The following is a 26,372-nucleotide window of genomic DNA, read 5'->3' on the forward strand; positions in this document are numbered from 1 at the left end:
GTATACGCAGAGTGAATATTTCTGTATGTGCGTGCCACGGACGGTATCTGCTTTCAGGAATGGTTCAAAAAGAGTGCAACAAAAGTATTTTTATACTGGAAGAAAATAACAGTCACATCCCCCAGCCTTTTATCCAATTTTGTGTGGACCCTAAATGAAAATTCTGCCTATGCCACTGAAGGAAAGCACTACATGAATTGCATAAAAGTATCCCTTCCATTTTTAAAGGCAACATAGGGAAACAAAAGATACAAAGCTAAGATGACCCAGGAGACTTTTTTTCCTTGTCTTTCAGGACAGTTCAAATGCTAGGGTCAAGAAAATCTGCCTTCATGAACAAGAAAGTAGACGGCAAATAAAAAAAATGATGAATAAAAGCTTCCCCTGTTACTTTTTCCTCATGCCCACTGTTCTACAAATATTTAATGCTACTGTATGATTTTATGTTTAGGGAGAAATCTGGGAAACATGGCTATTCACATAACCTAGGGAACAAAAGCCCAAGGAGCTGCTATGAGCCTCCGCTATGCAGCCAGCATTCTCCCACATAAAATCCAACTCAACAGCTACCAGTAACTTCACGTATAGTAAAGGTACAAGATATACAGTTATGGAGAGGAGAGTCATAAATGCAGTTTGCATGCTGAGACAACATCTGTACACTTATGGTACCACAGTCCATCAACTGTTTAGTTCAGCAAGTACCATGCAAAAAGCAGAAATGAGAAGAGTGTGAACATGAAACAGAATTTGTTCAGAATCAAATGGTAGATCCAAGGTCTGAGTTAAACAGAAAAAGCAAAAAGATTCTCAAAGTGAGACAGAAGGTCCATCTAACCACCACCTGGAGTAAACCAGTGTGGCCCCGACCGGGCTCATACACCCTTGTTAGTGCAGGTCTATTTTATGTAAACCCAAAACTTTCTTATATTGTTATAGCCATAATTTAAAAAACAGCAGCACTCCCTAACTTCAGACTGAGACAGTGACCTGTCCAAAAGAAACAGAATTTGCACCACTTTTGTATGTGTTTTTTTGAGAAGGCCTGAGGATTTGGGTTCTAGAGTAGGAAGGCAGTCTTACTCCAATAATCTTCCTCACCATTAAACTGGAGAACTGTCAAGATAATCATATCACATTAACCAGGGGAGAAAAATAACCTTTATTAAGATAAGTTAAATGGTTTCCTTTCTGCACAACCCACTCAACACTGGGGAGAGACTTCTCTTTGCTGAGAACTTAGCACTCTCCAGCACTCGAGAAAATGCTCCTAGCTATATTGCCAAAGCCACAGCTTGTAGGAACGCCATCCAATCTAAACAAGAGATGCCAGTGAAATGCTGGTTTTGCCAGTAAAACTATGGCTATGTTAGAGGGCCTATTACTCCCAAAGCACTGCTCACTGCAGCCCTGACCATCACAGGCCTGTGTCTGTGGCGTTGACTCAGCCACTACAAAAGTGGTAAGAGAAAGAGCTGTGCCTTAGAAATACCTGCAGACAGATAAAAGGAATTAAGGGAGAACACAGAAAACAAGTGAAAACAAGAGGAAGCAGTTCAAATGAAAACACCAGAGAGAAAACAGAGTGATATTTAGTAGCCCTCAGACTGGGAAGCATAAAAGGTAGCGCTAAATACCAAGTTTATTTTGTGGGCAGTGCAAATTTTTGCTGTTGCCAGGATCACAAGATCTACTTTCATCTTAAGTCCTACCCATCCTGCAGTGGAAGTTAACCCAAACCCATCAGCATTTCTTCCGTACTTCTCAGTGTGCTGTGGGCAGTAGGAAACACAAAACACAGAAAAGCCTGGGCAGCATCCAGTTGCGTAGGAGCAGAAGCTAACGCTGGCATGACCTGCACCCTGCTGGCGCCCTGCAGCAGCTACTCAAGTCCCCAGCAGAACTGCCAAGCAAGGAGGAAGGTAGCAGGAGACAGGTAGTCCAAACACTGCAGCAAAGGGAGCGGAGTACTCTGATGGATGATAAGGAACCGGAGGGAGATGACACCCCTCACAACCAAGAATGGGCAGCAAAGGGGATCTCCATGTGAGATCTTTCAAGAAAATAAAGTGGAAAAGAGGGAAACCTCAGGTTTCTTGCAAACAAGGAATAGCTCGGAAAAGCGGAAACATGCAGCTATGTCAAGCTGACCTTTTTACACCAGCATCCTTCAAAAAAAGCCACATGCTCTCCTGCTGCACTGCTCTCTGGGCAGTCAGCACTCACAGTCATATAGGCACAGATACAGAAAGAAGATTTCATCATCAGCTCAAAAAGCCATTACAAAATTTGCTGAGGAAATTGCAAGCCCAAAATGGAAGCCAGCTGAGACCACAGCCTGCAGGGTCATGTATCATTAGCGCCAAGTGAACCAAGTCCAAATGTCCAGCTTACTGTTCAAGAGGAAACAAAAGCACTACTATATATGTGGGCAAACTATCACCTTTTTCTAATCAAACCTGTCTTAGGCCCAGGTTCAGGAAAGCATTCAAGCATGTGCTTAAGGCTCTCTTTATTCAGAAAAGTGCTCAAAACACACATTTACCTGTAAGCACTTGCTAACGGCTGTGAATAACAGTGCAAACCATAACTAAAATCTTCTGAGGAAAGGTGTTAAAAAAAAAAAAGGAACGTGGTAAGATGCGATTGTCCGATGCATTGCCTTATCTTTCTGCCAGAAAAACTGTGGAATAAACAACAAATGACACAAGGCTCCTCCCAGACTCAGATGGTCACAGACATTATACAGAATATCCAACTCATCAGAAAGAAATAATCAGCATGCCAGCATATTTTTGGCCTTATTTACGGTATTGCCACAAATGCAGTAAAAACAGAATTTGAGCAGTCACAGGTTTGAGCCCATTCGTAGCTCACTTATGAAAGATGCCCTACAACTTTCCAAAGGAGTCTTTTGCGAGAGTCTAAAGTAAAAGTTATGATCCCATTTAGTGCCATTCACTAATGGCAGTAAACATGACACAGTTTTCACACCACAGCGCCACGCTGATGCCTGCTTGCAGTACATTAATAATCCTGTCATAGCTGTCAAGGGGACACCGCAGTTGCTGTTCGGATGCCGCTCTGTGCCTGTCTCCATGCGAATAATTTGTCTTTCAGCACCAGCAGAACTGTTTTCAGGCACTTCTGTTTGACTCTGTGACTTTTGATCTCTGGCCTAATATTCCATTCGTCCTTATCAAAACCCACAAATTTGAATAATAAGCTAGAAAGTTGCTCGCTAACAAACCCAAAAGGTTGCAAAGGCAAACTGTCACTAATTTTTTTGTGTGATTAATACAAGTTGACTTACATCTTGAGGAGGCTACGTTACCTCCCTGGGAAATACCCTTCTGCACCAGTTATTCTTAGGTGCTATTTCTGATTAATTATGCTCTCGCTCCATTAGAAAACTGATGGCCAACTTTGCATCTGTCTCTTTGCTTTGTGTCTTACAAAGACAGTGGCCATAAAAAATTCATAGGGACTGAATGAATAGATGGTCAGTGTGTCCAAGATGGTGCTGCAGCACATGTCTGCTATCCTGGGAATATGTGCTATGTATAAAAATGAAGGTCACAGAAACATCAATTGATAAAGCATCACATCTTCCCAGGTAGAGGTACAATTCTTCACCCACAAAATTGCACCTAGAGTTTAACACAGTAGAATTATTAACAATTCCATGAAAAAACACCAGATGCATCCTCAGTTTTATGAATGCAAATAGTCCTGTTGGAGCCAAGGGGAATACTCACATGTGTTTAAGTTAGATACATGCATAAGCATAGGCAGGATCAGAGCCCCAGCTATAAATATTTATGTTGGCAGTACAACATGGGCTCAAAAATGCATTCACAAAACAGACCACAGTGCAAGACACTGACAATACAGGTTACTCCAGAGAATTTCAGTGGGAGGCTCTCCTTTCTTAGGTCCCTTTGAAAACTCCAGCTTCTAATATTTTAACAAAGCCACTACTACCATTTCAGCAACACTGGTCAATAGCACCCAAAAGAAGTCAAAAGAAAAGGAAAATATAAGAAAAAAATCATTACTACTGTTGTCAAAATCTTTTCAAATTCTGCTTTAGTTTATTTATTTATTATAAAAAGGATACCAAAAGAGTCTGACTTTGGGGGCCTAACATACATGTTTAGCTAACAGGAACACAAATCAGGCGAACTCCCACCTCTCCCTTAGAGATGTAAAATTAGATTTGGATGACTAATGCAGATAAAAATATCCATTCGCTTCAGCCATACAATCTGGTTTCCTTGTATAAATGTTTGCAGAAAGCAAATGTCAAAGCCAATGCCGTTATTTACTTTAGAAGAATATTTCTGTACATCCAATCATGGAATAGAAACAGCAGCAGGTGACTTCTGTGGCCAGTCAGAAGTAATATCACTCAGATTTGAAACAGTCAATTCACAGAGGAAGAACATTCAGGAAGAATTTTATTAGATCCATTTGAACTCAGAGTACGTAAAAGAGAAACAAGAAAAGTGCTGATGGAGGAAAAAGACGGAGTTAATCAAAATAAATGCTTCACTCAAGCCAGTAGAAGTTGTTTTCTCTTCAGTTTAGAGGAGTTTGGATCAGGCCCCTCCTGTTCAGTTCAGTTTTGAAGGCTTACATGAACCTGGGGACATCACCCTGCAGGCAAGTCTCAGGCACTTGGACTGTTATAACATTGCAGGATCAAGTCCTGTAGATCATCAGATACAAGTTGTAATTAAAATAATTTACATGCTGCTAGCAAGTCAGCTATAGCAAGCACATCAGGTTCCCAGCATGGATTTCAATTTGCTCTAAAATTACTCAAGGATAGGAGCTCATATTTTTCAGCATCATCCTAGTTAGCCTAGGAAAAATGCAAGACCCAAATGACAGCTATTTGATTGGGAAGAAGGAGGGGGTGACTGTTACTTGGTAGGTATTTATCTTTATTTGCTGCCTGGATTTTCATCATGATCGCAAACATCCATGCTGTGCATACGCTAGCAAAAAATACATCACCCCTGCAAAAGAAATAGGCCAGACAGTCCTTACAGGAAGTATGATGGTCCACAAGGAGAGAAGCTTGGTAACTCAGAGAGGGATCCAAGCTAACAGGAGATGACCTCGACACTTTGGTCCCACTCTCATCCCCCTTGCACCCCTCAAGCATCCCAGCGCCAGATGGAGCCGTGCTTCGGTGGCTTCTCTCCTTTGCTCCCAAATGAATAGAGAGCTGAACATTTTTGAGCAGGAGCCTCTGTGGTCACGGAGCAGGGAGCAGTGGGCATCAGCTCCTCTGCCAACTTCCTGCCCCATTACTATTCCTTGCTGGTCTCCACATGGGGGGCTCACCTGCAACACATGGCTGGAGCTGGCATCCAGTCCCACAGGAAAACTAAACCAAAGGCTCATCCTGGTTCAGGTCACATTAATTAGTGATTAATATGTATTGATTAGCCTGACTGAGGACACATCGGCATATCCTTGCTGTGGCTGCTCTCATGTAAGATGGGAGAACATGTTGTACTATGTTCCTAAAAAGCAGTTTACCTCAGACTGAACACTCCTTTCTCTTTCTGTGGACTAAGTTACAGCCTAAGGATTTTTTGCCTATTGAAATACTGATATTAACTCCTGCAGATCCTGCAGCTAGCACCTGTTCCTGTACAGGACTATCTTTACCACCACAAGGCACAGCGCAGATGAAAGGAGTTGTGTGAAAATGAGGAAGCATATCAGAAATCCCATTTCTCCTTTATACGAGTAAAACACTTCAGAGAAAATCACCCGATGATGAAAAAGACCCCACAGAACACCACCAGTATGACTTCAGCAATCTTTTTTTTAACAGCCATAAGTTTTACCTACAAACTTAAAATATGTCTGGTTCGAAGTACTTATAAACTGCCTTCGGCCATGTCAACCTGATGCATGGATTCCTATTTTAATGACAGGTCAAGACAATTTGTTTTCCATTTCTATTTCAGAGCAGTGGAGTTGCCAAAAACACTTTTTTTTTTTTTTTAACATAGGCAAGAATTGAAACATCAGGTGGAAATCGACTTTTTAAGGTCATCAACAATTCCACTCCAAAACTCATCCTTCCTAATGTTACAGTGCAGGTGGGTGGATATTTAGGAAGACTTCTATCCACACAAGCCAACTACCAAATGTCCCTGCCAGACAATTTCAGGCAAGCCCAACTGCACACATTTAAGGAGTTACCCTATTCAGGTGTCCAGCTGCCAGAGGTAACCATACCCACTGCAGAGCCAACCAAGGGGAGCAATGCCCGCATCTCGGAGGCTCCAGCATGAAGCCTGGCATCTCCACTTACAAGGACCACAGCTAAATTTCACCACTGAAATGAAACACTGGTAGAGACCTGAATGCGACCTGACCAAGAAGAGCAGCACCATAGAAGGCTTCACTGCATTTCTGTCTCTTGCAGATTCTTAGTTCTTGCTCTGGAGCATCTGCTCTTGGCCATTTCTAAGCAGGCCATACGAGGTTTGATGGATCTCACAGCTCATCCGCCGTGACAATTCCTTTGTTTCTCACGCCAGCAATGCAAAAGTTTGTATTTAAAATTTTGCAGCAGAGTGGCTGGCATATTGAGTTTCATTTGTGCTGCATTACTTAACCTAGTTGAAAAGTCATTTATGTATTGCATTTTGGACACGGCAAATGTTTACATGTTGTCTATAACATAGTAACAATATTGTTTAAAAAATATTAATTCATAGGATGCCATCCAAAACAAGCAAATCAGAAGAGAAAGTTATTAGCCTGGATTCAAGGCAGGCTTTAGGTGGAATAATGCGTGTTCTTGATCTCCTCGGATTGTGTAGTCAGGAGGGAGATATCTGGCTAGATGGGATTTTGCACATCTGTCAGCTAAATCAGAGATCCAAATGCAAAACCCAGCATGTAAGAACATTATGTGGATTTGTGATCCTCTCCTGAGGATTTGGGGTCCATAAACCAATGAATGGATTACAAAGAGACATAGTGATAGTATTTTCATCTGTGACATACTACTGCAGCTTCAATGTGGCTCACAATACTTAAAGGAAAACTGTACCCATTCTCCACACACAGACCCCGTGAAAACACAAAAGGTAGGCAATGCTCAGCATGAAGAAATTTGAAAACGTGTGTTAAAGTTAGGTTAGCATCTGACTCAAAAAATCCAGATTTCTGGGGTCAAAACAAGCACAGTTTGGGAGTTTTTTCCTCTTTCATACTTACTCTGTATTTGAATCCATATAGAAGAGACTTTGTTTGGACACTTTAAATCATACGTGACTGAGCTAGACTCATGCAAAGAACTTCACTGGATGGGCTAGAGTTCCTACTAACCCAGAATCAGCTGACATGTAATAATCAAATTACATGACCCTGTTTGTGGATATTTCCTATCAGTACAGTCCATACCTCCAGAACTCTACTCCAAACATCTTATCATGAGAGCTACTGAGGTTCAGTTCCCCTTGGAGGCTTTCAAGGAAACCCAAGAAACATCAAGAGCACATGAAACTGGGCTAGATGGGTCACAGAGCAGCATTTCAAAATGTCCATCCCCAGATTCAGAAAATTTGTTACCCTTACCTAGGGGAAAGCTGGGAAATTAAAATTCTAAGGGAATTTAAATACTGAGCAGCACTCAAACCACAAGGGAATGGGTATGGGGCACTCAATTTCTGGTTGACTGCTGATAACAAAATGCCAGATCTGGTACAAACAGGGGTGGTAGATGACAGCGTTCCCCAGTTCATGCAAACCAGTTTCCACTCACATGGGCACATGCATTGGTGGCCAACTTTCCTCAGGAAGGCCAGCAACAAATGCATTTTTGCCAGTGCTCTGTATGCACCATGTCTAGCTTTCAATGCCACCTGCACTTTGGAGAATCAGCTGCTAAACAGCATGTCTTTCTCTAACGTGGTACTGATAATTCAGATCTCTTTAAATATACAAAACTCATGTTCTCTTCATTGATCGCCTTTCTTTCCTTTGCATCTCTTATGTTTCTTACAGCCACAAAAGTCGGGCTCTGATCAAGTTGTGCAATCTGGAGCACTTTTCTCACGCTGATTGTTCCTTTCAAGCCTAATGGCGCACACAGGCTCCAGGGCAGCACCAGGCATACTAGACAAGCAGCAGTTTGCTGGAGATCTCTGAGGGCTTTACTCACCAAAGTGTCAAACTCATCACTGTATATTTACTTTATATTTGAAAAGCTAGCAAAGCAATACATGACCACACTTATTCAGCCGCATAATGTAAAAATCTGTACTTGACCAACTGTACTATTCTGTGCACATCCGCAGTGAGAGAGTTCTTTGTTTCTATGGTCTCAGGGGGGTCACACCATTAGAAAGAGCCCTGTTTGTTTCCTTCAGATCTTGTTTGGAAAGACAGCCATTTTAATTTGAAACTAGGATTGACATTATTTGCACTGTGACAAGACATTATCTGTTGTTTTTTTTCCCCGAGTTCACCTGTTTATGTTTAATAAAAATGCTCTTTCGTAACTCATGATGGGCTAGAGAATTCCCAAACCATTCAAAATACTTTAAAGTTCTTTTGGGACGTAGCCAGATACTTAATATTGTATTACATTTTATAGTTGTCACTTAATCAAGCTATTTAATATTATAGTACATTTTAAAACTGTCACTTAATCACATTTTCTTGACCCTTTTATGTGAATTAAAGATCACTGTAGATAAAAAATGGCATGCTTTAGTTTAAATAGATTCAGTATGTCCAGTTTGACAGTTACTTCTGAGACATTAAAAGAATTTTCTGTGATTAATGTGACCCCCACATGTTACATAGTATAATGTTCCATTTCTTCAACCATTAGAGGAAACAGCATCAGACAGAAGGAGCCAAAACTTATTCAACTGTATGTAAAACGAAGAAAGTCTAAAGATAATGTACAGCTATGCATGGTGTACTATGAGACTGAGTTAAATCAACTGAGTATTTTTCTTTTCCTTACAACTTAAGGGGAAAAAAATGTTCAGTAATAGCATTATAAGGTCACATTCCACAACAAAAGAAAGCATCTTACTGCAGCTTGCTCAGAAAGGAATAAATGTGCTTTACGTCAGATAGTTCTGCTCACCTATCATATATTTAATATAAATGATCAATAACCATGCATTCTAATTTTGGAAGAAATCTTGCATAGACATTTACTCACAAGAACAAAAAAAGTACATAAGAAAAGCCCATCTTCAGAACCATTTATAATGGCAACCATGATCATTTTATGTGGTTGATCCAGAATTGCGTCATTGAAAGATTTTATGCTTTTAAGTCATACATAGTAAATTACATTCTCTCACAGGCATGTTTAAAAGTACCATCCTTTTCTGTAATCTTGGCCCTCAGATTCTATTTAATTCATCTAACTATAATTGTTCTTCCTTTGTATCTTAATCTCAAATCAGATGTACCATGCTTGTTAACAGCTGTGACTGCAAGTGCTGCCCATTCTTAGAGCATTCTGTATGCTTTTCTTGATAGCTTAATTAGAATAATACTCTATTAAATACATCAAGTAGGACACTGTACAATAACATTGATCTTGTGTTTGACAGCAAATTTGTTGGATAACAGAACAGGATTTAGTGTAACCAAATCAGCAACAGTAATTCATTTTTGGATATTCAATTAAAAATAGTGTGTATACAGTACCTCTGCAAACAATGAACAGTGGACTCAAATAATCAAGACATGAGAGGAGCCTGCACAGAAATCAGGATGTTGAAAGAGAAGAAGAGTAGTTCAAAATTATTTACAGGAGCTGCCAATGAGATGCATATAGGCATAAAAATATATCTCTTCAAAAATGTGGTCACACTGGGAAATGAAGTCAATTAACAGTGCCTACTCAACAATACAGAACTGCTGCTTCCCAGTCTTTTGCTCTCTTATTAACCTAACACAATATAATTTTGCACACGGGACAGTGTTTGTGTTCTCCCAGAAGTGAACCTGGACCAGTTTTTGCACTGGGCTACCAGCAGCTTGGAAAGAGGGAACTTGCCCCTTCAGCCTAGAGAAGGCATGATCGCAACCACTTCCCGCTGTCCCTTCCTACCAGTCACACTGATGGTGGCACAGAGTTCCTGCACAGTATTTGACAGGGGCAAAGCCTCTGCCTGCTGGGACAAAGCTTACCTATGCCCTAGTCCTACAAAACTGAATATAGTGTGTAAAAGTCAGTCAGAATCATGAAGAGCTTCAGATAACTACATATACCCTTTTTCCTCCATCCAGCTAATTTGTCCATATAGTAACGCTCCAAAATGAAAGAAATCACAGCTATCCAGATGGACTGAAGAGCTCAATAAGCACAAGGTGCAGACCTTCAAATTAAAACACCTGCTCCTGAAGCAGGGATGTTGTGGGTATCAACACACCACTGTTTTGCCCTGCTTGAACATAAGCACAGCAGTAAAGGTGACAGGTATTCTAACTACCACCACTAGGTAAATGTATATTCTCCTTTTGCCCTCATCCATTCTTTCCCCTTCCTGTTTATCATCAGCATTTTTGGATCTTTTCTTCAATTAGATTGTAAGCTCCCTGGGACATAAACCAGGTCATTATTGTGTCTTCATAAATAGATCATCGCAAGGGGCCAAAACTGTGTCAATGCTGCTCGGAGCCTTTGGGCACAGTATTACTAAATTGCCCTTCAACTGCAACCCAAAATTATAGGCATGCTGCGTGCACTATTTTGTAAGCCATTGTTTTGCAACATGGAAATATGCAAGTGAACATGATACTTGAACAACATAATTCATTTTCCATTCATGAGCCACAATGGGTATCTCATGGCTCTGTTTGCTCTTCAGTTTCAAATGCGAACTTGCATACAAAGTCCAGCAAATGAGCTTTCCTTCACGTTGTTTTATTAAGCTCTTGGACTACACTCTAAGCCCTAGAAGAAAGAATTACAATTGCTGTTGTCTCAGAAAACCAATGAAATTCCCAAAGAACTGAAGAACTCAGCCTTAGATTGTGTACTGAAGCGGCTGTAAGCTCCCGGCACGACCTCTCGCCATGTCCTCTGCTGCTTTTCTTATCACTCTTCATGCCAGTGCTGCATTTGTGATCAAAAGTGAAAATTAAGTTTTACAGCCACATCCAGTACAAACCCTCATCTAAGCTTTTGGGGAATATTCTTCTGACCTTATTGGTCTGAAAAGTTTTAACATAGCTTTGTTTTAATTTCTCTTTAACTTTTCACTCAAATATCCCATGTATGACATTATTATAATTCTTCTCCCAGCTTTATACTTGCCAACTCCTCTCCTATTTTTTTGTTCTTGGGCTAATCTTTCCTTTTGTATTAATGAAGTCCTTTGTAGTTTCTCTTCAAATCTTTGACTAGATTCCTTTGTGGCTTTTTTCTTCCTAAACCTGATAGGGTCTTTTTATCACGAAAATTATTAATACTTCCAGTGCTTCTGGCAATGTACTGTCGGCTCTAAAATGCTCCATTATTATTTCTGATCTTAAGCTGCTTTCTCCTGACCCAGGAATATTGGCAAATTACCGACCTATAGCCAAGCTTTTATAGGGAAGGTCTTGCATCAGGTGGTAGCCTTTCAAGTGCTTAACCATCTAGTAATAATCTTTATGACAAACGGCCTCCTGGTTTGCAGTTATGCCTGGTTTACTATGCATAGTGCTAAAAGTGTCTCCCTTAAAGTGGTCAACGACTTTTTATAAAACCATGCCTCGAGTGTCATGTCAGACCTTACTTGTCCTTTTATCAGCACCACACTAGACACTGCAGATCAGAGTGTCCCTCCCTGACCATATGCAAGGTTATAAAATGCAGGGTGGCTTGTTCAATCTAAAGACATCAACTTGTCACTCTGCATTATCATTCATCAGCATCGAGCAACATGCATCATCTTCTCATGATCAGTGCAGAGCCCACTGCTCCTGAATGTTACTGCACCTAATCATTACGGTGAATTTAATTGTTAAGGGTACTGACGCTCCTTTCACCCACTTTATGCAAAGAACTAATTCCTGTAGCTACATTTTGGGAGACTGGCATTTTATTGCGAATCAGTCATCTCCTCTTCCTGCTCAGTTACCATAGTGCCTTAGGTGCAGTGTGGCAGTTTAAAATGATATTTTAAGCAATAGTAAGAGTTCTTGAGCAGCAACTTTCCAGAATTTGGGGGAGTCAGCTCCTTTAATCAAGAGCATGCCTAAAATCAGTGTAAACTACAAAGCAAGACCAACACCATGAAGCAAAATATTCCATAACAGGTTCTTTCCTGGTCACCCTATTCAAATTAGACTGGCTGAGTGGAAATTCTACAGGCAAACAACTTTTCACCTCCCAACCACAATTCATTGCTTTTAAAAATTGCCTCATCATGACCAGAGATTTTGTCATGGCTTTCACCAGAAAAAGCATATCCAGAAACAAACACAGATGACAAGAACTGTGATAGATGTTTTTGTTTGATGCAGTGATCCTCCCTCTGCAGAAAAAGAACCACAATCAAAAGTGCTGAGTATTTACTGACAAATCTCAGTTTGCTGAAATGGGAATGCTGAAGGAGGCGGCGGCTGAGGAAACTTGTTCTCTTAATTAGAAAATCTTTAGCTTGTCCACAGACAATGATATCCTCCTGATTTTCTCTAAACTACCATCTTAAAAAAAATAGTGGCCTCTAATGGTCAATAAGAACAATTTTTACTGAAAACATAGAATGATCATGCTTATAAAAATGACTTTTTAATGTGTAGCTATATTTACCTCCATTTGGGCAATTTGCAATATTCCCTGTGCTTAATCTAAAAGATGAAACAACCATCACATTTAAATAGAACGACAAACATGTGGCAAATGCCCAGTTTGCGATAATGCTGTTCTCTTGTATACCCACAAGCACGAGACTCCTTCCATATCTTCAGCATTCCCTAATATGATTAATTCAAGCCAAATGAGTCTTCCTACCCTTATATTAAGTCCTACTCTCCTCTCACAGAACTATAAATTAAAAGACAAAATTTGTAGACTTCTCTAGGCTTACGCAAACGGACTTGGGCAGAACTGGGAGCAGAACGAGGAATTCGGTCAGCTCCAGCAAAACCAGTCTGAAACAGGTGAATGCTTTTTAGGGACAACCAAGCTTCTAGGTCAGGTTGCTGGGTGCTCCATTGCTTTAGTCCATGGTCACTCAAATACTGCAGGTGGTATTCTCATTTCCACACTTAACATTATCCTGAGATCACTTTCTTGAAGCTTACGGAAACTCACAGTTCAAGTACACACACACACACACACACACACACACACACATTTTTGATGCTCCACAGATGAACTTTGAACATTATTAACTGCATACTCCAGTGGACTCCAACCAAAACCAGCATTTGCTCATGACAGAAAGCTATTCACTGCAGAACTGGGGATTTGCCTCTAACCTTGTGCACAGGCAGTGTTGATGAGGGAGGGGAGCAAGCTGAATATTAAAAAAACACTGCCTCAAGAATAATATCATGTACAGATTTAATCATAATAAAAAATGATCTGCAAGTAATTGTAGTCATTACTACATCTGCTCAGAGCTGTGGGTAATCATTATGTATGAGTGAATTAAATCAAATTCAGTATCACAGGCCTGATCCTGGAATTTCTTGAGTAAACTCGCCTTATATTAATAATCTCCCCAAGTGCAGGGAGCCTGTTTGCTTCCAGGAGCATGTTTCTCGCATGAGGAGTCTTTTGACCCTGCATGCCTTTACCTTTAAGTGCTAATTAAAACATATATCCTCAAAATTTAAGAAGGCAAAGTGAAACATCAAATTCAAAAGGTGGCAAGTGAATTTATTTCAGGCTACTCTTCCGCTATGCTTGCAGAGCTTCTGCAAAAGCTCTGAAGGGAGCAGAGAGAAAGATGTCCCAATACGGAGCTTAAGTAATGGAAAAAGCAAAGCCTTCCATGACAAAAGTTGAGCTCAAATTCCTCCCCTTCTCACTAAATCCCAGGCATTAGTACCATACTTGAGACACGGGTGTAATTTATAGCACAAAGTGTGAAAGTCAAATCCTAACTCACATAGATAAGGAAAATCTGTTTACAAAAGGGCACTTCTGAAAGGCACAACTGGAGCCAAACAAACTCAAACTAGATCAATAGCCAGATGATTTATTAGTAAAAGAAATAAATTATCAGTGAAATTTCTTTTCTGACATCTGTGCCAAATGCTAGACTCAACATTTTAGCATATCATCATGGAAATCTATTCAAGAGCCAAAGAGAAAGTTTTTACTCCAATATGCTTGTGCTGACTTCTATGCATGGTTGAAACGAGGAGTAAGAAATGAGGTTCCGGATGTATCCTCTGTGCAAGGGCAGATTTTAACCTTCTTACAGACAAGGGTCCAAGGAAGGCACTGAATTATTCTCTGCATGCTCTTGGTGGGGTCACAAGAAGATGTGATACTACCTGAGTGTAGGTGCCATTTTTTATGTCTTTTCCATGGTATAGGAGTTTCATACATTAAAACATTTTTATTCATATCATATACTTCAGTTTTATGCTAAAAATGGAGGAAATAGTAACTGTCAGTTGACATAAAGTCATAACTTACACTTTAATTCCAGCCACAGCAAATTTAAATGAACATAAATTAACTACTTAGAGATAATTATTCACCTAAAATCAGAGACTGCTATTCTTGTTGTGTGGATAGCAATGAAAGTTCTGTAAACAAGTGGCCTTTCTTCAAAAAGGGTTGTAAAGTACTTATGTTAGCAACTTCTGATGCAAAGAGCTATGAATATCAAAATAGTTTTCTCTTAAGAATTATGGTTTCTCTTAAAAAATAAGCTTTTGAAAATACTAGTGGTTCTTTTATAATGACAATAAGTGATACCTCAGGTGCTGGTTTCATTTCTTAAAAAGATATTTGGCTCATAATGTCCTCAAAACAAAATGCTCATGTACTTTGTTATGTGAAACTCTTTGTATAAATGTGGATAACATCCATAACATGGATAACAACGCGATCCTGTGCAACGTGCTCTAGGTGACCCTGCTTGAGCAGGGGGGTGGGACTAGATGATCTCCAGAGGTCCCTTCCAACCTCAACCATTCTGTGATTCTGTGGAAATTCCACTGAAAAGGGTCTTGAGGGCAGCTGAAGTAAGCTGAAGTTTGCTTCCTTGGGCAGGGGGCAAAGATTGTGCCCTGAGCTTCTGGTAGGGACCTGCAAGCAGAGCACAGCTGCAGACACAGGCTCCCGCAATGGGAGGGCTGCCGGTTCCCCTTTGGGTAAAGAAAACTCACCAAATTTACCTCCCCCTATCTCCTTTCATGTGACGTTTACCACAACAAAGGTGGCTCGGATTTATCTTTTATAAGTAGTTCTGTATTTTTGCTTTCTGTCCAGAGACAGTCATATCTCTGGATGGGATGTTCATAAAAGCTACAGTGGAAACTGAGGAATTAAAAAAAAAGGAGCAAAAAAAGATGTGGGTGCATGCATCACACAGCTGAAGATAATACATATATATAATATATATACATTTATATATATTTATATACACACACATAAATCTCCCTACCACCCACATCTATGCACATATACTCTCACTATTAACATAGGTAACTGAGTGCAGTAACACAAATGATCATTTTTTTCGGAAACAGAGATGAGCTGGCAAGCATAATCAAAAGATGAGGATCATTTTTCTAAAGAAGAGTGAGAGCAACAACAACAACAAAAAACCCTCTGAGAATTATGACAACAATGTAAGAAAGCAATCACTAGAGAAATCCTGATAAACGAGGAGTTTACATTTTTAAATGCCTTAAAAACAGTACAAATAAATCTAAATTTGAACAGAATTCAATGCACAATTGAATTAAAGGGAAAAATTCAACCAAATTGTTAAACTTCCGCTACAGAACTTGTAAGTGGTTTATCTAGACAGAGCTATAAAATGAATAAAACAGCAGCAAAAAGATTTGAACTTTTGCTGTCAGTAAGAAATTCAAATCATGAATAAGAATATTATGAATGCCACGTAAAGAGCTCTGCAAAATATCCTCCAGTGAACAGAAACTAATGACAGATGAATGTGCACATGTAATTGAACATGCAGAAAAGAAAACCAACATCCCAAGAAAGGAAACACAAAACCTATCAGGAGTACTGGCTCCCGGTAACATCCACGACACTGAGACGCATGCAAGGAGAAAAGGCAAATTACTGAAGAAGCAGGCTGCTATGTAAAATAAAATACATGTTTGGGTGCATGCATATTCTTCATTAGACTATCAGGGGAGCATGCATCTCACACAGCCGTGTGGAATGCTGGCAGAGACCCTCGACCACATAAAGCTCGCCTGGTTTTGGGTTTCATTACCAACATTGGGCCCCATGTTGTTCCCCTCTTAACTGATGGCAAACTTCCCTTTGACTTCATAGAAAACAAGATCGGGCCCTTGAAATTTCACTTGCTTGAGGAAAGCTTAAAAAAGAAAAAAAAAAAGGTACAGAAACCCTTGAAGTGCACCTCGGTCCAGAGTCAAGCTACCCCGAAGAACTGATCCCTTTTGCATTCACACCGTAGGAAATAGGATTTTCCTAGCTGTGTTTTGTGTTAAGTTGTTGGGCTCAGCTAAATGAAAACTCAAGCAAGGCAAACCCACACGAACTAAAATCAAATGAAATTTCACACTCCTCCAGCAAACTGAAACAGCTCTATGCAAAGGTACTTTCAGAAGACTAAGCCAGCGCACCTTTTAAGAGTAAGCAGAAAGTATGGCATGTTTGTAACAGACGAATTAGAAGCGCATCAAGGTACTGGATGAAAATATTTTTTTGAATGTAAGCCAAGTACACAGTAGGAATAGGTTAGAAGGCTAAATCATTTCTAACCACAACTTAAAGAAGACTTCATTGTTAAAATATCCCTTTTTAACTCTTCTTTTCCAAGCACACATCACAACTTTTGTTTCCGTTTGTTTTATTCCTTATTTCAAAAGCAGCATTTGCTGTAACAGCTCATTTTTTCATGCAAAATACTGAATCTAATTGCGGAAATATGTCATTCCCTCCTCTCCGCCACATGGCATGAGTTAATGATGATGAATGAAAGTAATAAAACCCAAATCTTTTTCAAACTAAAGCTCCTGTTAAATTACTGGAAATTATATGCATGCGTCTACAATGAGGACACTGCAGAAGGTCAAAGATCTTGCTTCCTGCATTTGGCCAAACTATTCAACAGGCAACTTGGCTGAACCTGCAGAGACACGTTTCTGCTGAGATCTGGGGGAGTCACCTAAGAAAAGCAGCTTAGTTTAAGGCTGGTGATTTCATTACAGTGTTTCTCTCCTTCCCTACGGAACACTAAATAGCATTCACCAGAGCCTGGGACTTGCCTCACGTGTCCACCTAAGCTATTTTGGATGTTCAAGACTGGGGATTGGAACAGTAATATATCATCTAATGTGATATACATTCTTAGAGTAGGTCTCAATTTCCCTAATACAAAACTGTATTCTGTGGCATTGATATGAAGCAGAAGGAATTCAACAAATTTAGAGCCAGACACTGCCTCTAATATTCATTCTGAATCACACGATTTCTCTAGTTGGTCCACTGAAAAGAAAGGAAAACCATTCAAAGAATAAGGTCCTAATCAGTACATCCACAAGTGGCAAAACTTATCCCTTCACTTGGGAAAACTGTGCTTCTAATTCTGTGCGTTATAAGCTGCATCAGTTTATTGCCGTTTCACTTGTCCATTCATTTCCTCATTTTTGCTAAACTGGCTGACTGTGCTGCTGCCCCTTCACTTCCTTCAGGCATTCAGACGTTACGTGCCCTCTTCTTTCCCCTGGCTCATCCACAGCTCTCTGCACAGTCTTTTCTTCTCTCTCCTTTTCATCGTCAATTCATTGAAGTTTCGTTGTTTTTGTCTTCCCACTATGTTGACATCCCGCTCCCTATGCTCCTCTATTATAGTACCACAGAAGACATGGAAGGAAAACATATGGAGAAGGACTCTGGATAACTTCCCTTAATCCATTTCCTTCCCATAGAGGCATTTGAATGCTTTGGACCTCCTAATGCTGTAAATCAAGGTGTTACTTTGCAGAAGTCAGTGTAGGTTACTTTTCCAAAAAAAGTACCTACAGTATCAGTCTTACCAGCAGAAAAGCAAAACCTCCCACACTTGCAAGTTTTATTTCTCTCTCTTTCCATGAAAAAGAGTTTGCAGAATTGAAATGCATAGAATTGGAAACATCAGTTTGCAGAAACAAAGAGCTACATTCTGCCACTCAAGTTCACAGCGAGGGGAAACTTGCTCTCTGAGTAGTACGTGTTTCATTTTGTTGGGCCATCAAGAAATGAGGTGTGATTCAACTACCCATTCCACTCATCTCTTCACCATGCAACACAGACTGGAGAAATCCAACCCAGCCCTAAGCATATAACAAAGCAGGAAGGCTTCCCCTGCAAGAAGTCAGAAAAGGGATGGCTACAGTTAATTACTATGAATGCTCTTTTAAATTGAAATAAAGTGAATGGAGGTCATACGAAGGAACGGGATTTTTTTTAATTTGCATTTTTACATCAGTGAGGGATAGCAGGAAGATAAAAAAGCATAGATCAGGTCTTCTTTTTACCTTTCTTTTAGCTTTGTCAAAATACCTTATGCAATGTCACAATGCAAGACTCACACAGACACCATTAAGGTTAGCTATATAAGCCAGAAAATACAGAGATTGTTTTAGTGGCTAATCTACACAGGGGTACAAATCCCAGATTTTCCATGGGACTCATGCAACTATGTCAGCAAGAAGCTGAAAACCTGCCAACTATTTCAGACCTTTTCAGTTCACACTCAGTTTTCAGATACTGGCTTTGTGGTGATTCTCCAAAGCTCCCATGTCACCACCACGCTATTGAAAATTACCAATTATTTTCTCACTGTGAGGAAGTCGCCCAGTTTTGATCTTGAGCATGCACAAAAGGAGGAGGAAATCTCATGAAGCCACTCGGGACAATATTTTGCTGACTATTTTTGAATGCAATGGACAGCCAGAGCATTCAACAAGCTCCATCATCCTTGAAAAAGGAAATCTCTAAGGGATGAAAGAAAACTAACCACGTAACACCTCTGCAAACACAATTCTGATTTTAATTGTTTAAGACTACATTTTTGGTTCAGCAGTTTTGCATAGGGCTTAGAAATATCATACAGAATACATTGTGGTTTTCTGGCATCCCATGTCTACAAACAGAGCCATCTGTTGGAGTGGGATTAAATCCATTTGCAAGGCTGCACGTCTGTTTTAAAAGAAGCATACTCTGAGCTCTGGTCCTTTGTAGGTTGAGAGAAATAGCCTCTTCCTGCAGCTAGGGGCACCTTTTCCAAACACAGGCCTTCTAGGAGACAAATGACACCAAGCTGAAGGAATAGGTTTCATAACCAAAGCTGGGCCTTTTGAGCTTTAACATATTAGCTGAATATTTATAAGAACATGTCCTCATTTACTAAGCTTCTGGGAACATTTCCACAATTAAAAAACAAAACAAAACAAATTGAAAATAATCATCAACACACTGACAACAATTGGCAGCTTTCAAAACAGCTCACAATGCCATCTCCAGGCCTTCAAAACCCCCCCCGCAGTGACACTATGTTACCGTCATAACCAAACACTCATGCTAACCTTTGGAGGCTCCCTCCTTTCTCATGCCCCTATCCAGCTACATAAAGTCCCGAGTAAGAGCTGATAAACAAACCCTCTACCACACTGAAGAGCCACACTGAGGCAATAAAGGAAGAGTATTCCAGGTCTTCACTAAATAACCTGCATCAGCCACGTGGCAGCTTAGTTATTAGCACTGTAGTGGTCAGAGCAGATGCAACAATCCACATAGAGTTAAAATAGAAATACGGAGAAATCAGACTCTTGGCCTCTGCTATCAAAAAGGAACTGTAGTGAAGATAAATCATAGGCCTTCCTGATGTGGTCATACACCATCAAAAAACCCACAGGCCAACTAGTTCCTTCAGAATATTAATTTCCAGCTCACCAGCATTGCTGAAACAGCTGTCCAGGCTTGACCTTCTATGGTGGTTCAGCATTGAGAACATAATGCAACCTCCCTGCCCTCTGACCCAGGAAAGAGGCAGCATACAAGACTAAAACATTTCGCAACTTTGTCTCATCCACACAGATACTGAAGACAGCAAGGAACCTCAAATACTGAAACCATCTACTCCGAGACCTCTGAAAAATGAAGACAAGAAGCTCCCACGGGAACCACGGTTCAGCCTTGGCAAGGAGGAGTTCAACAGAAGTGTCTGCAACAAACCAGGATCTATTATTTTTACTCACCTGAGTCTACCAGGTTCCCTTCTCTGCTGATACAAGAGTGTCAGTTGTAGTTGCCTTATTGTCTTGATGCTAATTGGGCCCAGGTGCAGACTAAAAAAAGCTCTGGAAGGAAATACCAGACATCATATCAGCTGCTCTGTGATCTTCTTGGGGGAAAGAGTAGGAAGAGAAAGTAAAGACAGAGGCTAAAGAGAACATGCAATAATTACAGAGCAGATCTATCTGTCAAGAATGAAGCAGAAACTCTCTGAAGAAGAGCCATATATTTCAGGAAAAGAGGAGACAGCATCTTGTGTACGCTACAGGGTATTCAGATGTGGTTCCCTCACCCATTCCTGTCTCCAGGCCTGGCTTTTCTCTCCTTCACCTTTTCATTTGATGTCTATCCCTTTGTTTTTATATTACCTCAGCATCTATCATTTCTCATTTAAACATCCTCTGGTCTTTCCTTCCAGTTGAAGAAACTGACACTTGTCTTAGCATTGGAGGGGGAAACGATCAGCACCTTTTCACAGGAATAACAGGATAATCTTCTCCCCTCCAGAGTGCTCCAGGCTTCCTCCATATAGATGTGTTTCCTCCCAGCCCCATGGCTTCATCCTATCCTTCTTTGCTCCCTTCAGTCCTCAAACTTCCTCTATGGCTTCTCCTGCTCCTCCAGTAATTCCTGGTAATACTTGGCAAGTAATACTTGGCACAGTAATACTTCTGGTTCTGCATTTGGGCAAAGCTCATTGACTGAGGAAGTGTTGTTTGGTTTGAAGTCCAGGTTGTGGTTAGATGCCTTTTCTTTACCCTGAACCCTTTGCTTAGGGACGTCTCTTTTTAAGACCACAGTTACATCATCTGCAGTCTCAGGCATCTCTTGCTCTGATTTGGAAGAGAACTCAGAACACCAGGACAGGGAAGTTGAGATTTCACCCAAGATGATAGGGAAGCAACAAGCCAGACCAACTTATTTTGCCTAAGCACAGTCCAGCATGCATTGCAACTCTTGCAACACAGGCTGCTCAGCAAAGTACAATCACAACACCTACACCTGGGAGATTGCCCTAAAAAGGTTATTTCCAAAACCAGGCAGGAGACAAATCTCACCAGCATTCATATTTCGTGCAAAATTTCTGCACAGCTGCCATCCCATGATGACCAGCACATTTCAGGGAAAGCGGAACAAGAAACGGCTGGGGCTGAAGGTTGGACTCTGGCTTCTGCAAGGCCAACGTCATGAAACTCTGGAGACATGAATCACAGTTCGGCTCCAGGGGTGCTGAGTCGCGGAGTCTCCGTGACTGGCACCCTCAGAGACAGAATTTGAGATGAATAGAAGTCTCTGAGAGGGACTGCAGTGAACGATGTAACACTTATACAGATGGCACAGTCGTAATCATTAAACAGTTATGACCAGCTTGAGCGAGAGAGTGAAGAATGTGTGCCCAGGGTGATAAAATTCACCCATAAAGTTGAGAAAAATACACATAATCTGATTTTAGACGCACGGTTTATCAAAGATAAGCAAGCCCTCACCACAATAGGATCTGTTATCAGAAACCTAAGGCAGCTGGTTGATTTCTGAACTTTGACTCACAGATTCCCATATGGTCACAGTTTGCTGGAGAGAGAGGGGAAGGAGGGGAAAAAAAAAGTCATGAGCTCTTTTAGCACAGCAAGTCCAGTTAAATGGTTTCTCCTCCTCTCCATCCCTGACCCCATTTAAAAACCATCTTAAATATTCCAAGGGCCCCACTGGTCCATAAAGAAAAAAAGCTAAAGAAAACATAATCTTTCAAGGGCTGACACTACCTAGTTCCCAGCACAGCTACAGACTAGTTGCAGTGAAACACAACTACCTGAAGGGAATTAGAAAGCTGTCTTTTAACTGCCATTATTATCTCTAAAACCTTTCTAATAGCAATCCCAGAATATAGGCTTAAAGAAAAATCATTGTAATGGAGGTCCCAGTACTACGTTTTTATATTGCACCAAGTCAAGCTATTGATTAGCTTTACATTAATTTTAAAAGCACACAGAATTTGTCATGATTTTTCGCCCTTTGATTTCACTGCCCATCAGAGATTGCATCAGCTTTTTGCAGAGCTGCTGAACAAAGTTAAATGATGATGCACTTCCTCTCCCTGACTTTTGATTCCAGCTTGTTTCAGCAATCTCAACCAGCCACTTCCTGTCTCCCCTATTTCACCGTCTGGCACTTATTTCAGACAAGTCAATATGTTTAAATTATATCTGTACCAGGCGCAATTAATCATAAAGCCTTCTGCTTTGTAATGTTATTTGAACTTCTGCTTGGTGTTCACAAGTAGAAAGCAAAACAGAAGAAGTTCAATTGTGAAAACCACACAGCTCTCCCCTGCTCCCCCGCCTCCGCGTTGTACTGGAGCCCCTTGCGTTTCAGAACAAGAGACGATTACTTGGGAAGCCGCTGCTCTCCAGCGGTTCAAAACAAGGTCATTGAACTCTAGTATGCTGATAATGTCAGGGGAGAAAACTCCAAGGAAAATACATAGCTTTATAATCAACAGCGTGCAAAGATACTTTGCACATGGCGAGCCCGGGAACGCGGGGCAGGTCACTGACACTGGGCACCACCTGGGCAAGAGATGGGGCTCTGTGCGCAAGGGAAAGGCCGGGGAGGTGTCGCGTGTGGCACCCACCTCTGAGTCACAGCTCTACCTCTAGTACTGCTGTTCTCCAGGGCACGTAGTAATTTATGGCCATTACAGGCCAGCAGTAAATTGCTACCCCAGCCTGGCTCCAAGTCAAGCTCTCTGCCCAAGCCCTGGGGACACGGTGAGAGGGGAGCGCTGAGAGCCTGGTGGCACCATTTGCTGGCCATGCCTTACCCCTTCCTGCCCATTCCAGCCCTGACCAGTGTGAGAAAGGAGAGAGCAGGCAAGTAACTTTTTCTTCTTCCCATGCAGCCAGCCCAAAGGTCTAGGCCACCCGCACAAGGACAGGTGAAAGGGAGCTCTTCCCCTGCGTGCAAGAGCAGTGACCATCCGCCAGGGTCAGGAATATGCCCCCCAAACCCACCCAGAAGCCCCGGGATTTTGGGCCCAGGTCTGTCTCTCCTAGGTGAAGCCAGCTAAACCTCACCGAGAGCTCAGGCAGCTGTGAGGCTGTTTCTTTTAGGTGTTCTGCAGTGCAGGCACCTTTAAAATGTTTCAAGTAAAAATAAAATAAAAGCAACACAAGATCTTTCTCTTAAAGAATCCCAAGCAATTTTATGGAAATTAATTATCCTTACTCATTTTTGCCTTTCCATACATTTCAGCTCTCCCACAGAAACTAATCCACTGGATTTCAAATTATGGCACAATTAGCATGAAATTAATTAGCATCTGACCTATCCCCTAGTTTTCCTCCAGCCGAGACTGCCAACTTTTAATATAAGCCTAAAGCAAGAACTGTAAGTCTAATGCAGCAAATGGGACAAAGGACATTTAAATTAGAGAGAAAGACAGAGAGAGGGAGAGAGAGTTTAAAAAATGCAATTTACAGCCATAAGCATTTCCCTGACAACAACCCCAAAACTCCAATTCTCTAACAAAATCAAGAGAAATATTTCACCTCCCCTCCTGACACACACAGAGTTCATTTGCAAAGTCTGCAATCATTCTCCTCCATCTTTTAAAATACTCATGGCCTTTCAAAAGCAGCATCTATAGCTTATCAATTAGCAATGCCTTTTAGTCCCAACATGCAAAATTTCTTTTTCACGTAACCTCTCCAGATGCCTGTAAGGATTTTTAAGTCCATCGTATATATATAATCATCTTAGTCTTCACAATACTCTGCATCATTTATAGACCACTGCAGTCTCTCTAGTTGCCACCATACATATTTTCCACATTCCTTCAGGCTCCTCTTCATTATCTAGTACTCAAATTTGTTTCTTTCCTTCCTCTTCAGAAGATTTCAGCCATCAGTAACCCAATGCTCCTGTTACTCTTTTTCACAGTTACTTCCATCACTGCCATCCCTGTCTCCCACATGGAGGCTGTGATTCACAGCTGGCCCATGACAGTTACCTCTTGATGACCCTGGCCGGACAGGCACATGGCAGCTTGGGGGGATCATCTCCTCCCATGAGACGCAAGTTTTAAAGCAGACCCCTTGGTGCAAAACCCACTACTGCCTGTGCACCAGTGAACAACCAATGCTACAGCCTCAGTGGCAATGGGAGGATTTTACAGCCATGAAGACTGAACTACGCAGATGATCTTCCCATCACAGCAGCAAAACACGCAGGTTAGATAAAGTCTGCAGCAGGAAGGAGATTAAAAAAAAAAGACACGGACTGGCACAAAACATATGAAGGTGAGAAGAAAAAAAAAAATCATAAAAGGATATGGTAGATGCATGCAGCATACAGAGAAGCTCTTAAGAGAACCTATATATGTTCATATAGCTTCAATGCATACAATACAGAGAAACTTTCTCAATCGTTACCCAGTAGAAGCTCTATATTCAAGATCTAGATCTTGGTCATCAGAGCTGCAATACTATTAGCCTTCAAGAATACTAAAACTAACTCAAAAACATGGAGAGGGAGAAAGGGGGAGACAGAGAGAGGAGAGAGAGAGGAAAAACTTCTATACAAGCACAATACATTTTAAAAATTAGATTTTCATTTCACAGGTCTTCAGTTCACCTGGACATTTACTACTTGTTATGGTCTGACAAAACTGGTTTTATACCCTGCAATGACTGTTCTTACATTTTGTGGTTGCTAATATTTTTTTGTGTACTTTGATTTGTTTTTTTCCCAAACCTGAAAAGAAAGAGCTCTGCTTTTTTATGAGGTGGCAGTGATCAGCGCCTCAATCCGTAGCCCTCAAAACCATTCTAGATTTAAGTAAACAGCCCTAAACCCCTCCTTGTTTGCTATTCGTTTTCCTTTTGGTAAAGCAGAATCAAAAGAATTTGCTTGTTCCCTTCCAAACTCAGAGAGAAGAGGGGTCCATGAAAAAAGAGGGAAGGAAAACGGCATCAACAGTCACAATCTAGTGCAACAGTGAGAGAAACCTGCCTCATATCCACATGCATTTCTGTCAGAAGAGTTAAGTGCAGTCCAAGAGCTGGGCTCTTATGCACACTGTGACACTGGCTTTTCTGGACCAGGTGCAAGAAAAGGGGAAACAGCAGGACCTGTTACAAAACAATACGGCCCCAAATGGGTATCACAATTACCCACGCTGGCATGACGCCCTATGTCCACGCAATTGAAATGAGTGCATTGTAATATCATTTGCCTACATTTCCAGCAACCGTAGGGCAATATCACAGACTTCTTTTAGGAAGATGTCAAACTGGAGAACCAAAATGAAGCATCCTTTAACTTCTTTTCCCTTTTCCTACCCCTAAATGCTTCTCCTCTTTCACAACAGAACACTTTATGACACCCTGACTCAAACTAACCCCTCACCCCTTCAGAATAAACAATATTATTCTCATAATAAAATTTATTTTAAATATTTTTTTAATACTCTAAGAAAACCAATTTCATCCTTGAATGTTCCATTGATCTATGGTAAATAAATAGGCATTAGGGAGAAGCATTGTTTATTTATTTGTTTGCCACTTAGAATTTAATCCTGGGATCCTAAAGGAATGATTATAAATAACTCTAGCAGTCCCTAGGGTATATTTTGAATGTAACTGTATAAGATAGGACTCTTGTACTTCAGGATCCCTCTGCATTACAGCTTTAGAAAGATTGTAGCCAAATAGCTCTCATTTATTACAAAGAGGGATGAGTAGTAATTCCAGGACACATACTAGATTAGATTTTACCACTGACTATCTAGTCTCTGTACAGTAGAGAATGTATCTGGGAGCTTTCCAAAGGCTCCTTGCATACAGCACAGCCTCACTAAGATCGTTTAAGCCAAGACCTTGCTGGTAAAGTAAGACTTGAAGCTTTTTCA

The sequence above is a fragment of the Apteryx rowi genome, unplaced genomic scaffold, assembly GCF_003343035.1.
Source record: "Apteryx rowi isolate R43461 unplaced genomic scaffold, aptRow1 scaffold_53, whole genome shotgun sequence".
NCBI classification, from domain to species: domain Eukaryota; kingdom Metazoa; phylum Chordata; class Aves; order Apterygiformes; family Apterygidae; genus Apteryx; species Apteryx rowi.